Source organism: Brachyhypopomus gauderio, chromosome 6, assembly GCF_052324685.1.
Source record: "Brachyhypopomus gauderio isolate BG-103 chromosome 6, BGAUD_0.2, whole genome shotgun sequence".
Taxonomy (NCBI): domain Eukaryota; kingdom Metazoa; phylum Chordata; class Actinopteri; order Gymnotiformes; family Hypopomidae; genus Brachyhypopomus; species Brachyhypopomus gauderio.
In genome coordinates, this window is record NC_135216.1 from 25877158 (window position 1) to 25892556 (window position 15399).

Here is a 15399-nt window from a genome sequence, read left to right on the forward strand (position 1 = left end):
GAAACAAAGCTGAACACTGAAATACAGCAAGTATGTAAACTCTTAATTTAAGTGTGTGGTGGGGCACATGCTAGTGGGGTGATGGTAACGGGTCTTTTTTCTTGTGCCCTGGGGAAGGTGTTACACAGAGGAAAAAACCTAAGGACATTAGAAAGAGGAAACACAAACAGAGAAATGACCGCTGTTGACCGGAGATGAGGCGTGCTAAAATGTCTAGCTAAACCAACAAGTGCTGTCACAGTGTTTCAGATATCTGTGAATTAAAACAATAACTCCTTATTAACTTTCGGGTCAATTTGACCCCATTCAAGGTTCAACATTTTTATCCCTCCTGTTATGTTCAAATCTACTTGTATGCTTGGGGTCAATTTGGCGTTTCGTGGGCATTTCACCCACAAAACGCCACCAGACCTTCTTCCCCATTGACATGGGGTCCTGGATTGTAAGGAAAGGGTAATCGCTGAACTCACTTGTCCTACAAGTTTGTCACGCTCTTGTGTGCCCTGCCTTGTTTCTCATCAAAGCGTATGACATGGGAGAAAACATGGAATGTGTTTATAGACTTGGTGGCTGGAAATATTGGCCTTCCAGTGTCAGTAGTCTAAAGGCTTGCTGGTGCTTCACCTTTGACTTGGACACTCCTGCCAAAGTGAGCAACCCAACGTAGCACAAATGGGTCACATCCAAGTCTTTCCAACTGTCTCCATATACACATCTCCCCTCCAAATTTGGCATCTCAAGTATATCCTTTTCAATTAATGGTGTTATGAAAAGCTCAAATGCTGATTTTAGATCTTGGACAAGGCTGACAGCATATCTGCGTATGTTATGTGAACTAGCAACATATTTTTGCGGGAAAAATATCTTCCCGCCCCCACAGCATGGGAAATGTCAAAAGTTCTCGCGAGAGTAATGTTTTCCCCTCCCCATGTCATGTAAACTATCAATGGTTCTCGTATTACTACAGATATGGTTATGTTAGGTTAGGCCTTTAAAGTTAGCTAAAAGTGTCTGGAGTCAAATTGATCCCAAATAACACTGATGCGTACAACATGTGTACAGGACAATAAAAACATGTTGATTTTATGTTTACCCACTGTCTCTATTAAGTTAGGAAAAGTCATACAATATGAAGCTAAAAATTGTCAATCATTTATATAAACTAAAATTACCTCCAAATGACTACAGAATTACTACATGGGATCATCATAAGAAAACAATACTATTTTATGTTTTTTAAACATAAATCTTCAGAAAGATACTAATTTATTGCTTGATCTGCTGATCTCCACAGAGTTGTGTCCATATAATTGTTCCATTTTCCTTGGTGTTGGAAATATGTACGACATATTTTGGCTTTTTCGTGGACATGGACTCAGCATGTGCACATGTGGCAGGGCATCCAGGCCGTCACTATCAAAAGGACTACACCACAGGACTACACCACAGGACTACACCGCACCACCCGTCTGTGACAGTGGTGCCTCCCTTCCAGATGAGCTGAACGACTTCTACACTCTGTTCGAGGCACAGAAGGATGCGATGGTGAGGAAGGCCATCTCACCCTCCAACGACCAGGTGCTTAATCTCATCACAGCTGACATGAAGAAAACTTTAAGACAAATCAACCCAGGAGAAGCTGTCAGACTAGACGACATTCCTGGCAGAATGCTCAGAGGACACACAGACCAGCTGGCTGGATGTTCTCACAGACATCTTCAGCATCTCTTTGAGCAGCAACATCATTCCAACGTGCTTCAAGGCAACCACCATCATGCTGGTGCCAAAGAAGTCGTCTGTGTCCTGCCTCAATGACTACCATCCTGTAGCACTCACTAAAGCTTGTCACGAGGCACATCAGGACCCTTCTGCCTCCCACCATGGACTCGGCATACAGGGAGGAGGTGCGATGGTTAACGGTGCTCACCTGGTGGGGAACCTCACCCAAACCCTCAACACCAGTGCCATAACCAAGAAAGCACAATGGCGTCTTTACTTTCTGCACACACTGAGGACAGCCCACCTGCCCCCTCAAAACCTCAGCTTATCCTACAGAGGAACCATCGAGAACATCCTGAGCAGCTGCATCACTGGCTGTAGCCTCGTCTCTTCAGTCTGTTAGTCTAACTCAGGAGTGGCCAACCTGCGGCTCGCGAGCTGCATGCGGCTCTTTGCCTGGTTTCATGAGGCTCCCCAGCCAGTCTGCGCTCACCTGCACAAACAGTCTGTGTCGTGGCCCGGTTACCTCATCAGCTCTGAGGGCGACACACTGCTACATCTTCGTGCTGCGCAGTTTGTTTACAAGCCTAGCGAGCCGCTAACACTTTTAAAACCGGCGTAGTGAAAAACGGGAGACTAGCAGCATGAAGTATTTATGCTATTGTGATTGTGCTTTAAGTCTCGTTGGCGAGACACGGTGTTCTGTCACACGTTTGTAATCAGACCCACCAGGATTTCGCGGGCCTTTTTTGTGATTGTTGCGGGCTAAAATGTTTGATGTTGCGGGTGTTTTTCAAAAAAATTGCGATGGAAGTTGCGGTGTGTTTTTGCTTTTATGTGAGTACATTACAATAGGGAGTAAATGTTGTATGGTTTCCTCTATTTAGTAGTCCATTTTAATTATCTATTTACCTATTTATTCAGGGTTGGCAACTTTTCAAGATCGCTTGGAGTGAGATTTGAACCTGGAGGGGGTGGCGAACATTAATTGTTGACGGGGGGGGGGGCGGGGTTAGCGAACATAAGTTGTTACCGTGCGGCCTGTAAAATGGACACAAATTAAGTATTATATCGAGATCGATCGCCAGTGGTTGGCGCCAGAGCGAACTAGTAACTCATAGATATGGATCAGAGATAAATAAACTTTATCTCTGACTTTAAACTTTATCTCAGTTTAAAGTTTAAACTTATAAACTTTATCTCAGACCCTCGCCACTTGCGTGCGCTGCAGTGACTTTGCGGGCTACCGTTGCATTGTGGGGAATGTAGTGTTTATGCGTGCAAAACACCATCGGGCGGCTGTGGCCTGCGGGCCGGTTCTAATAGTAATTAAATATCATCCAGGGGGCCATAGATAATCAATTCGCGGGTCGGATCTGGACAGTTTATCCCCGCTTTCATGTAGTGTACCGGGATACTGCTTTTCCCGATCTTTTTGCCGTTATTTTCGTCGCTCATGCTGCTTTCAGTCTGCTCCTCTTAAACGTATATACGGAAGTAAGGCGAGAGTTTGTCGACGTCACATCAAGACGTGATTGGTCAAATTTGCGGGAAAGTTGCGGTGATTGGCTGAAGTTGCAACACCGCCCTGAATTCGCGGGGTTTGCTTGAAGTTGCGTTGAAGTTGCAAATCGCAACATCGCAACTTTCTGGAGGGTCTGTGTAATAAACCACATACAAGGTGCAGCAAAGGCACCGCACACGACTGAGGGAGGCTTCAAAACTACTGCTGCTGTCTGTTCTCTTCTTCCTGAAGGTGAGATCAGGTCAGTGGTGTTGTAACGAGTGTTGATAAGAGTTTATCCACTTTTACCTAGAAAACAACAGTTGCGTACATAACAGAGCTCATGGTGTGCGTGCACTCATGCATGAGCAACCTCGCCGTGCTGTGGCCCACCTCCTCCAACTGTGCCAAAGTCCTGAAGCATGTCACGACTTATGTTTATATCGAAGTTTGAGTTTGTTTTTTTTAATGTGCGGTTCGCTTAGCTTGAGTTCACCCGGTATTTTCGTCAAACTCGCATGTGAGTGAGATGAAAACACCACTTCCCAGTCATGACAAGATCATTTCAATAAACAATTTGTGTAAAGTTTGCTCTCAAAATGGCAAGGAAAAAATGCGCAGCAAAACAAAATTATGAAGATGAACAGAGGACGTTTTTTAACAGAGTAGGCAGCCCTAGCCCAGCACCTGCAGAGCAGTTGGGGTTAGGTGCCTTGCTCAAGGGCACCTCAGTATTGGCCTCAGGCCTGGGAATCAAACCCTGGACCCTCTGGTCACAAGACCAGTTCCCTAACCACCCTGCCCCCACACTGTTTGTGTGTGACTTTTACAATAAATCTGAGCAGAGGTCTCTCAGTGTGCGTGTGTGTGTATGAGAGAGGAAGGGATGGGTGATTTTTAAGCGTGCCCATGTGTATGATGTGGCTCTTTGCTGTAACACAGTAAAAAAAAAGTGGCTCTTGGTCTCTGACGGGTTGGCCACCCCTGATCTAACTAGTTCAAGACTCTGACTTTCCTTATACTGATTAAAGGTGTAATGGAGTGTATTGCATCTGTATTTGGAGACCATATCAGCCCATACAGAGGGGACTAGAGTCTAGAGAACATTTTGTCTCCCCGCGTTTCCTCTCCGTATTGCGCCCTTTCACACCACCTACACTGCGTGTGGGTTTTATTTTGGTTTTGCTGCTTTCAGAAGGTTCAGATGTATTTTATTGATGTGTTGGCTGAGATCCCACAGATCATAAACTGGTAGACCACAGTCATATTCACGGTTATCTTCTCTTCAACATCCTGTCAGTAAAAGACACTGGCTGCCATGTCATGGGGTTTTGTCCCTCTCACTCTTCTCACCTCAGTCTTTATACGGTTTAAATTTAGCAACATCTTTCACCATAACCACTTCCTCCTGTTGCTGACACCACAAAACCTACACAATCCAATCAGCATTAACACTGTTGCAACATGGTTACCTTGGGAACTTTGCAGTAAACACTTGACGACAAAGATTAATGAAGAACTATAGTTTATTAGCAGGTACAATTCTCCATCAGAGAGAACACCAACAATGAGAGAGCATATGCAGTAGTTTTCTCTAATGTTCTGTAGAATGACCCGACGATCTTTAAAAGGAGGTGTGATGGATAGATAGGAAATGGGGCCCCATGTAGTCTAGACAGCTGATGTTGATTCACCAGAAATAAAATAAGTGTCCCTTTCTACCAAATGGTTAAATTACAATGGAGAAAACATCTTTCTCGAACATCTTTCATGAAAAAGAAAACCTCCCACAGTAAGGCGTTGGGGGGGGGGGGGTGATCTGAACCAGATCGTTCAGTGAAGCGAACCTCAGTGGTGGCTCTCGTCTTGCAGATGCTCTTCACTAACTTGGGTTAGTGTGCTGAAGCTGTTTAGCCAAGACAGAAGCGCTCTCTCTCCTGGCCCTCAGGGGTGACATCATGTTTCACGCCTAAAGTGTGTGAGATGAGGTGTGATTTTAGACACTTGTTCACACTCTGAAGTTTCAGTTTTCTATCATAAGCAGCTTTTCCCTTTCAGCTCTGTCAACTTTCCCTTTATCTTTCACAGTTTTATATAACGTTTTAAGAAAATGTCATTAAAACATGGCTGAGAAGGGATGTCCCTTCTCTGAGATTTAGCCCTCTACAGACATAAAATGCCTGTTTTGTACATATATGATTATTTTCAATTAGAAAATGGGATTTTTAACATTTATGTTTGTGGACATGCATATAATCTACCATTCACTAGGGGGCGCTGCAGCACCATACATACCCTTTTACGCATTGTCTTTACAAATTGGTTACAGGTAAATCAGCATAAACACACTAGCAAACACTCACATCCTTATTTAAAAAGACGTTATGTAGCGCAAGCAGTGGCGTGCACACATAGACGTCAGGTGGCACCAACTCTGCCCTTTATCAACGAAAGTGCCCTTTTGAAACTTCGTTTTTTTTTTGTTTTGTTTGTTTTTTATTATCATTTTACTGAGGTCAGTTTGAAATGATCTTTTGAAAACCTGAGTGATTAAAAACAATGCCCTAAAATGAGCCACCACCTCACACACACCCGACCTCTCTCTTCCTTTAACACCAGATACGCTGCAGCAGCAGTTCAGTTCAGCGAGTGGATGGAAGCGTCTTCAGTACAGCACACACGGTCAGATAGACTTCTTCTCCCGTCCCCACCAGCCAGGTCACATACACATCAAGTCAAATCGTACCGTTTGCCCTCTAAGCCCAACGTGAAATCATTTTCTTGTGTTGTAAAATGTCTCATACAGCACTAAACTACTAAGCATTTTTAGCCGACTGGTCACCTGATAAACTAGTCGCACTAGCCCAAATCAATGATAGATAACGTGAGGACGACCACATACAAATAATTAAGGTAGAGTTTGCAAATCTATGTGTTAACTGAACGTCTTCTGTTGTATAGGTTTTGTTAGGCAACATAAATTACATTCATTTGTGAAAGAAGAAACGGGAAGTTCCCCATTACCTGTGAAAAATGCCCATCTGCATTCATGTAATGACAACACTCAGTAGCCTATAACTCCTTCTCCTACTTTACGGTGTTTTACTTTCCTAATTGTAGGACTATATTGATTTACTAATTGCAAAATATATGCAACAAGGCCTGCAGACAGTGGAGGGTAAACAGAAGTTACCTGAAGGACATGACTGTATATTGGATATGAATTATATCAGTTGGATGCGTGACTTTTTCTCCATTGAAAACTCACGTTTACACGTTTACATTGAACCCCCCCCCCCCCCCCCCCCCGAGCACTTGCCCCCCAAAATGTCTGTGCATGCCACTGAGCGCAAGTAATGTAAGTGTCATGTAATCTTGGTCATTTTGCATCTGACATTAATGTGTCTTTACTGTCTTGTGTGTCACAAACATCTTGAAGGTAATTAGTAGAACAATGTTGATTTACCTCCACAGATTAAAAGCAGAATCATGTCAGCGTTTAATGTCTAAAACCCAGTCAGGGTTATCTAAGCATATATATAAACAGCAGCCTAGCAGAGGTTTATTGACAGATTACCATGATTATAGTATATAGACACTAGGGGTGGGCGATATGTGAAAAAATTTTTTGCATAAAATCATGATTTTAATCTAGATTTTAATTTTAGATTTTCTAATCAGATTTTAATGAGTGACACTGATAAAGTGCACTATTGCATTAAATATACAATATTTCCCAGCACGTTAAACTTAATTAAGTTAAATATTTATACATATAGTCGAAATGATTCGAAATAATTCGCTTTTTTATCACATTATTTAATGATTGTTTATTTTCAAAACGCCCAATCTTAACGTCTTCACGTTCTCTCATGTTTCGTCCTGGAATTACAAGAGGCTCGTATTTGTTAACGTAATACAAAAGAACTGTTCAGTCAGATAGCTATTTGTTGTGAAACGAAGTAGTTACACTTTCAAGTATTTTCAAGTACTTTAGCCTAAATTCCAGCACTTTTCAAACCTGGAGCACAAAGCAACATTAAAATTTGTCATTAATGTTCCTTCCCCTGTTTTTGAGGGGTGTTTCTTTATACTACCACATATCGTTACGGAGAACACTGCAAAGAATGTGACGCAGTTTAAGTACCTGTATAAACGCTTCCGCCATTTGCGGGGGTTCACATGAGGTGTGCAGAGTCGTGCGCTACAGTCACTCACGAAAGTATAAACCACCGAGGCCGCAGCTTGTGAGGTGGCTGCCCCCGCTGCCCGCATTGTTTCGCCGGGAACCAGCATTTAAAAAAGTAATTGCGCTGTTTGGCAAAGGCGATCTATACGATTTCTCTAATTTGCTAGATCGCCTGCAATTCTCCACTCGTCATCGCCATTCACGATTTTATATCGTCATATCGCACACCCCTAATAGACACTTAACATGGAGTTAAATAAGTAAAAAACTCTTACGTTTACAGGGACCGTCGTCAGTGAAATTAGATTGTCCCGACTCCAGCGTGTAGCCAGGGTGACAGGTGCAGTAGAAGCTGCCCATGGTGTTATGACAGGCCGCGTGTTCCCCACATGTCTCCTGAGACTCACATTCATCTATATATATTAGCACAGAGGGGAGTGTAAACTCATCATGAATACATTTAGCCAATATTTTAAAATTAATATAAGGTGATTTTTACTTGAGGTGATATTATTGTTCACATGCAGAGGCACAGTAATCATACTGGGTCAGTGAAGGCAATTTCAGTAATGTACCAATACCAGTGTTGCGCGACAATATGCGAATGCGAATATGTCACGTGTAATTATGAATTATGTATAAATATGTAATTTTTTCCCAATAAAGAAAAAACCCGCCGAATGAGCCCTGCGGCCAGGGACTCCTGAAAATAGGCTTCCATAGCTCTTCGCTCGGGGAAGACTGGTTCCAGTCAGCAGATCGATCACTACGTCATACGATCGGTGGGGTGGTAGAAAACCTGCCTGTCGCTTGCTGAACAACTCTTGGAGATCATGGTATTCTGCAGGGACTTGGCTGAGATCAAGGGGTTCGGGCAGCCTTTAGGACATGCAGGCACTTTTGGTCTTTAGGCAGGAACCCTTACAAACCGGTCCCCATTGTCTGACTGTTAAGTTAAGCCCCTGCCACGGAGTGTGACCTTTATTCAGGTTAGGGTCCTGTGGAAAGAGAGCTCCTGGGTCCCACTATAAAAGGGGGCATGGACAGAACACAGGGGGCACTCTCTCGCTCTCATTTTGTTGTCACTTGCGGTTCTCTTGTGGTCTTGTTTTTGCTTATAATTGCAACTTATAGGCTTGTTTCTTTTGTCTTTGGTGCGTTTTGCGTGTTGTTGTCATATGTATGTATTCGTATCTCTGCTTGTGACTTGTGACAGTACGGAGTTGAGCCTATTTTTGTTCTGTTTTTTCCTTACTCTTTTGATCGTCTGTTTTTTTGTACTAGAGAGTCAGGGAAGAGTAATGTGTTTCAGTTGTTTTGTTTAATGTCAAGACAAGGCTGTTGTTTTTTTGTGTGGTTTTCTTGTGTTGTACAGACATTTTTTGGCTGTTTAATGTTCTGCCTTGATCTGTCTCTAGTGGAAGTTCATTCCACCATTAGTATCAGTTGGTCATGTATACCTCAGCTAGGGTGTTTATGTAGTAGCCTTTCTCATGATTTTCACTTTGACTTATTTTCATGGACAAGTGTACAATTTGCAATGCATCCATCCATCCATTATGGAGTGACTCAATGGACAGGTGAGGAAATCCTGAGACTGACCTGGGAACAGCACTGGAGTGACTCAACGGACAGGTGAGGAAGTCCTGAGACTGACCTGGGAACAGCGCTGAGTCTGACATGAGTTTGAAGGGAACTGGCCTAGATACTGTATGAAGTTAACAGAACTCAATTTGCATTTGTGCGTCATGGTTGAAACTGATAGTTTCATACTAGCTTCAGTAAGAGTCATACGCAGATGACATCCTTCACAAGAAGAGCTTGGATGGGAAGTAGTATTTCTAAATTTGTATATGGTGTATATGACTATTACTGAATGTTCAGTCTAGCTCTGCTGAATCCACAGTACTTTAAGTCAACCAGACACAGCCGAAACATGCATCTCATGGTGAATTGGTCCTGAGAAAACGCAGTGTCCACAGCTTAATATAAAAATAAATGTAAATGTGCCAAATTTTGTCAATTGTGATTTTTTCACTGCAATCGAAATTTGTCCTCCCTCCACTTTTCACCCATCTGTGCAGTTAGAACACAGTCACACTAGTGATTACTAGGGGGTTGTGGTGCACACGTGCCCAGAGCGGTGGGCAGCCCTAGCATGGTGCCCGGGGAGCAGTTAGGGTTAGGTGCCTCAGTAATGGCCTCAGGTCTGGGAATTGAACCCACGACCCTCCGGTCATATCCGTTGTAATGACTCTGTGTGGTCCCCTGTGGTGTTTGCTATTGTTGCAAGTTGTGGGTTCGTGTGTTGTCTTGACCAAAAATCAAAGGTCCCCATGCACAAACGCAGAAGAGGAAGGAAGGGAAATGGGATGTTTTTTCAGAAGGTGTTACTGTTCACTTCAGACGTGGTGAACTGTCTATGGTTGTTCTGCTAGTAAGGACACCACGGTGGCTTGGTGGTTAGCACGTTTGCCTCTCAGCACTGGGGTCTTGGGTTCAAGTCCCTATCTGAGTGGAGTTTCCATGTTCTCCCCGTGTCTGCGTGGGTTTCCTCCAGGATCTCCGGTTTCCTCCCACAGTCCAAAAACATGGAGGTTAGGTAAATTGGCAGTCCCAGACAAATTCTCCCTGAGTGTGTGTCTGTGTCTCTATGTTCAATAAAAAAGTAGTGTCTGTGTGTGTGTGCTTGAATGCTCAGTGGTGGATGGTGCTCTGTCACTAGGGTCTGTCCTCTCTCTCCCCTTCCTGCACCCCATTCAGTCCCCCAGGGGGCTGTGGCTTCCGGTAGAGAGTACGCTGTGTGCAATTGGCTGCCGCTCCTCGCCGGTGTGTGTGTGATTGGTTGTCTGACTTGTACCTGTGTTAAATTGTAAAGCGCCTAGGAGATTTGGAAAGGTGCTATATAAATCGAACATTCATTCATACAGTAGATTACCAGCAAAAGCCTGTAACTTGCTCACAATTCAGAAACGGCTGCACATGTCATTTTCAATAGTTACACATTACTGTGTGGGAGTTCGACAGAGACTGGATTGGATTCATATTCATGCTTTTTACAGTTTGTACAGTAAACTACTTTATTGATAGACCATGTCATTGCAATACTGAAAATGTCATAACACTCAATTGCACATAGAAAAAAAAACGACTAAATCAGAAGTGTAAAAATGTTACGGGACCACCCGAGAGGGGCTGATACCAAAGTATCCACATGTCTCTTGTCTTGTGTACATTGTGTTGCACATGTGTCTTGCTTATGTTGTATTTTTGTTTGTTATCTTCTGTTTAAGTGTACGTGTCATCTAGCTTCCTGCTATGAGGTGTGTGATTTCCGTATTATGTGTAATAAATGTTCGTGTTGCCTGCTCTCGACTCTGCGTCCTGCCTTGCCCAACATACCAGGAAACAGACAGAACTGTACAAGTAATGCTTGTGTAAAATAATCTTAATTCACCTCCCAACGTGCCTGTCTTTTGGGCCACTGGTTCTGATCCACATCACAACAGATATCTTCTCATGCAATGCATAGTGGACAGAATATTTCAGAATGACTTTTCCAGCCTCTGCAGGCTTCTGCTGTGATGTCAGATGAATAATCAAAATGGCCCTGTCTCCAAACAGCAGGAATATGGAGAAGGATGTGATGTAACACGATATATTGTCATGGTGATTGGTAAACGGTTGTTATGCTGACAACCTGTGACACAAAGGTCATTCCATTTATGCTAAAACAATGGACTGACACTTAGAAGACCTGCATTTGGTCAAGGACATGAGACACACAAGAAAGAATATTCGCTGTGGGTGAAAACATTGAGTCTGGACATACTGATGATGTACTGAGTTTAAAGAAACAAAACACTGAAACACAGCAAGTATGTAAACTCTTAATTTAAGTGTGTGGTGGGGGGCACATGCTAGTGGGGTGATGGTACCAGTTCTTTTTTCTTGTGCGCTGGGGAAAGTTACAGAACATTAGAAAGAGGAAACATGAACAGAGAAATGACCGCTGTTGACAGGAGATGAGGTGTGTTCAAATGTCTGGCTAAACCAACAAGTTCTATCCCAGTGTTTCAGATATCTGTGTGAATTAAAACAATAAGCTAAAAATGAAGTCCAGGTGATTGAACTGGGATCAGAAAACAATGTAATTTTGTATTTTTTTATATACAGTATCTTCAACAAGATTCTCACTTACTGCTTGACCTGCAGATTATGGTGATAGTTAAACATGAGCAGCTGTTTTCATGTAAATGTCATTCTCATTGTTATTAAAGTAGAAATGTGTACATGTTTGGTAACATGGAAAATGTTTGTGGTTGACTGTATTTCCCCGATACTGGCTAAAGCTGTAATGCAGTGTATTGCATCTGTATTTGGAGACCATATCAGCCCATACAGAGGGGACTAGAGTCTAGAGAACATCTCTTCTCCCCGCGTTTCCTCTCCATATTGCACCCTTTCACACCATCTACACTGCGTGTGGGTTTTATTTTAGTTTTTCTGCTTTTCAGAAGCATCATTGATGTATTTCAGTGATGTGCTCCTTAGCTGAGATCCCACAGGTCATTAACTGGTACACCACATTCATATTCACAGTTATCTTCTATTCAACATCCTGTCAGTAAAAGACACTGGCTGCCATGTCATGGGGTTCTGTCCCTCTCACTCTTCTCACTTGAGGCTTTAAACGGTTTAGTAAGATATTTCACCATAGCCACTTCCTCCCAAGGCTGACACTACAAAACCTACACAAATGAATCAGCATTACCACTGTTAGATTGGTTATCTACATTCATGAAGAACAATAGTTTATTAGCAGGTACAATTCTCCATCAGAGAGAACACCAGTAATGAGAAGGAATATGCAGTAGTTTTCTCTAATGTTCTGTAGAATGACCCGACACTCTTTAAGAGGAGGTGATGTTAGAGGGAGACAAATTTCAAAATGAGGAGGTGATGTTAGAGGGAGACAAATTTCAAAATGATCAGTTGATAGATTTTTTTCTTTGATTGTGGAATAATACACATGTACTGTAATATTGACACATATTGAAAAATTTCCAGACACAAACAAGTGTCCCTTTCTGCCTGATGGTTGAATTATAATGGAGAAGACATACTTCCCTAACAGAATAGGGGATGTTATTGGCCTGACTGCTGCCCACAGTAAGGGGTTCATGGGTTGGGCAGTAAACCAAAAATAAGGGAAGTCAGTGAATGAGAACAAATGTTTCAGTGAATCAAACATGAGTAGTGGCTTCATTCACTTGGTTAAATGACCTCAGGGTGACATCACGTAGCACTGAAGTCTAATGTGTAAAATGAGGTGAGATTTTATGTAAACGCTTTACTATCACACACAGAACAGCATCTTCTCTTTCAACATGTGTCTGCTGTCCCTTTAGCTTTCAGTTTGTAAATAAATTTTAATCAAATTTCATTAAAACAAGACAAGTGAGGACGTGTTCCGCGATTGCTTTACCACAGTGGTTTGTATGGTGCTGTGAGTAAAAACGGTGTCCCTGTGAGATACCAATCAGAGTTTTTGGACAAGACTCCTAACACTACACTCATCTATCTCTCTAATTTGACTGATAATTGACGAGACTCCTAACACTACACTCATCTATCTCTCTAATTTGACTGATAATTGACGAGACTCCTAACACTACACTCATCTATCTCTCTAATTTGACTGATAATTGTAAGTCACTCTGGATAACAGCCTCTACCAAATGTGTTTAAATGTGCAAAATGTCACATACTGCACTTAACCATCATGGCCTTGTATACACCACAACACTCTGCAGTTCAGCAAATGAATGCCCCTCCCTCCCCCAACACACATGCATCTACAAGTGCGCACACAAACGTTAAGGTCTCTAGTAGATGCAATATAGCATATACACAAAAAACACCGACGTACAGTTGTGACAGGCTGATTACAACTGGTTACAACCACACATCCATGGAATGGTCAAATTATTGTATATTTGGCCTTTTTTGGGATTATTGATAGTAATTGATAGCGTTGAGTCAGATAGACCACTTTCAGAGCTGGTTCGGTAAATGAGGCCAATGGTATCCAAGCTTAAAGAGGCCTTCAGGCCTTCAGTTTTCATAAGTAGCTGTCAAAAGGGAGTCTGTGTTTGGGCTTGTGTATGGGTGTGTGGGAATAGGTGTATGTGAGTGAGAATAGTATCTTCTTCCCGTAGGTCACATTTTTCGTAAGTACAACATCCATTTTCATTGCTATGCAGACGACACCCAGCTCTACCTCTCTAGCAAACCTAATTCCATCCTTCCACCTTTATCCCTATGTGATTGCCTCCAGGAAGTTAAGTCATGGTTCTCCTCAAATTATCTCAAACTCAACAGTGATAAAACAGAGGTTCTCCTCATTGGTTCCAAATCTGTCCTCTCCAAAGCTAACAGTTTATCCATTTCTATTGATAACACCTTGGTCTCCTCTTCTCAGCAGGTTAAGAGTTTGGGTGTTGTCCTCGATAGCACTCTGTCTTTTCAATCCCACATAAATACCATCACTCGTTCTGCTTATTTCTATCTTCGTCACATAAATCGTCTTCGTTCGTCCCTCACCTCTGCCGATACTGCCATCCTGGTTCACTCCCTGGTCACATCTCGTCTTGACTATTGTAATTCTCTTTTGTTTGGTCTTCCCCTCAAGTACCTCCAGAAGTTACAACTGGTTCAGAACGCTGCAGCTCGCATAATCACTAAAACTCCATCCACTCATCACATCACCCCTGTTCTTCGACACCTCCACTGGCTCCCTGTTAAATTCCGCATCAACTACAAACTTCTACTGCTCACATTTAAAGCTATACATCAACTTGCCCCTTCATATCTCACCGAGCTCCTCCACATACATAGACCTAGCCGGACACTTAGATCCTCCTTATCCATATCACTTACAGTTCCCTCAGCCCGCTTAATCACCATGGGTGCTAGAGCTTTCAGTTGCTCTGCTCCTCGTCTTTGGATCTCTCTCCCACCTGACATCCGCAATATTACTTCACTGGACACTTTTAAATCACAACTAAAAACTCATCTGTTTAGGTCTGCTTACAGCTCCTAGTTTGTGTTTTATCTTGTATTTTTGTTTTATATCACTGAATGTTTTATGTTTTAATTGCTGCTATATGTACGGTGTCCTTGAGAGCCCTGAAAGGCGCCTATAAATAAAATGCATTAATGAACTTGAACAAGCTTCTAAAACGCTCTTGGCAGTGTAACCTGACTGCCACTGTGTAGGATTTTCAGGTAGCATGTAGAGCTTTCTGGAGCAGGGAAGACATATACTGTTTTGTAACCCCCTCATCATTGGTTTCACATGTATCTCGTTTAGTGTTTTTATATATATCCTTTGTTTGCTTGTTTGTGTTGTCTCTTTCAGTCAGTCCCATCTGATAATGTTTTGGATCTGTATCAGTTCAAGGATGGTGTGAGTGACACAGAAGATCAAACCCACTGAAGGTAAACGATCAAAACCGTGGTGACAGCACAGCTGGAAACCCATGCCAGTGCAGTCAGATTACTAGAGAGCATCTTGAGTGCTTGAAATGATACAGCAAACTTGTGATTTGTGAAAAATGTGATTTTCAAGTTATGAATTGGAACATCAAAATGATGGAATCCAATCTATGCAAGAGGACAAGTTTTGGATAAATCGGGGAATACGATTTATAGAAGAAATGATAGAATTAGAGGTATCTTGATACTTTGTTTGCTTTGCCTTACGAAGAGCATCAGAGGTTGGCTACCTTACCTGTAGACATTGTGTCATGCAGTAAAATTGTACACAAAAGGTACTGCGTCTGAATACCTTTGCTTCTCCAGACATGTTTCTAGTTACTTTAGACCTGAAAAATCCCTTCCCAGCAGGGACATTGCGGTTTATTAGCTTGTGGTGCAATGTAAGTTCACACTTATTTTATGTCATAAAATAAGTGTGAACAAG

At 42.4% G+C, this 15399-nt stretch overlaps 1 long non-coding RNA gene across 1 annotated transcript; it reads left to right on the forward strand.

The window, feature by feature from the left end:
• The first annotated feature begins 3357 nt into the window (after positions 1-3357).
• LOC143517485 (uncharacterized) lies at positions 3358-6239 on the forward strand. The gene is made up of 2 exons (XR_013131955.1): positions 3358-3475; positions 5843-6239. It is a non-coding gene; the product is annotated as an uncharacterized LOC143517485 (long non-coding RNA).
• The last annotated feature ends 9160 nt before the right edge of the window (positions 6240-15399 follow it).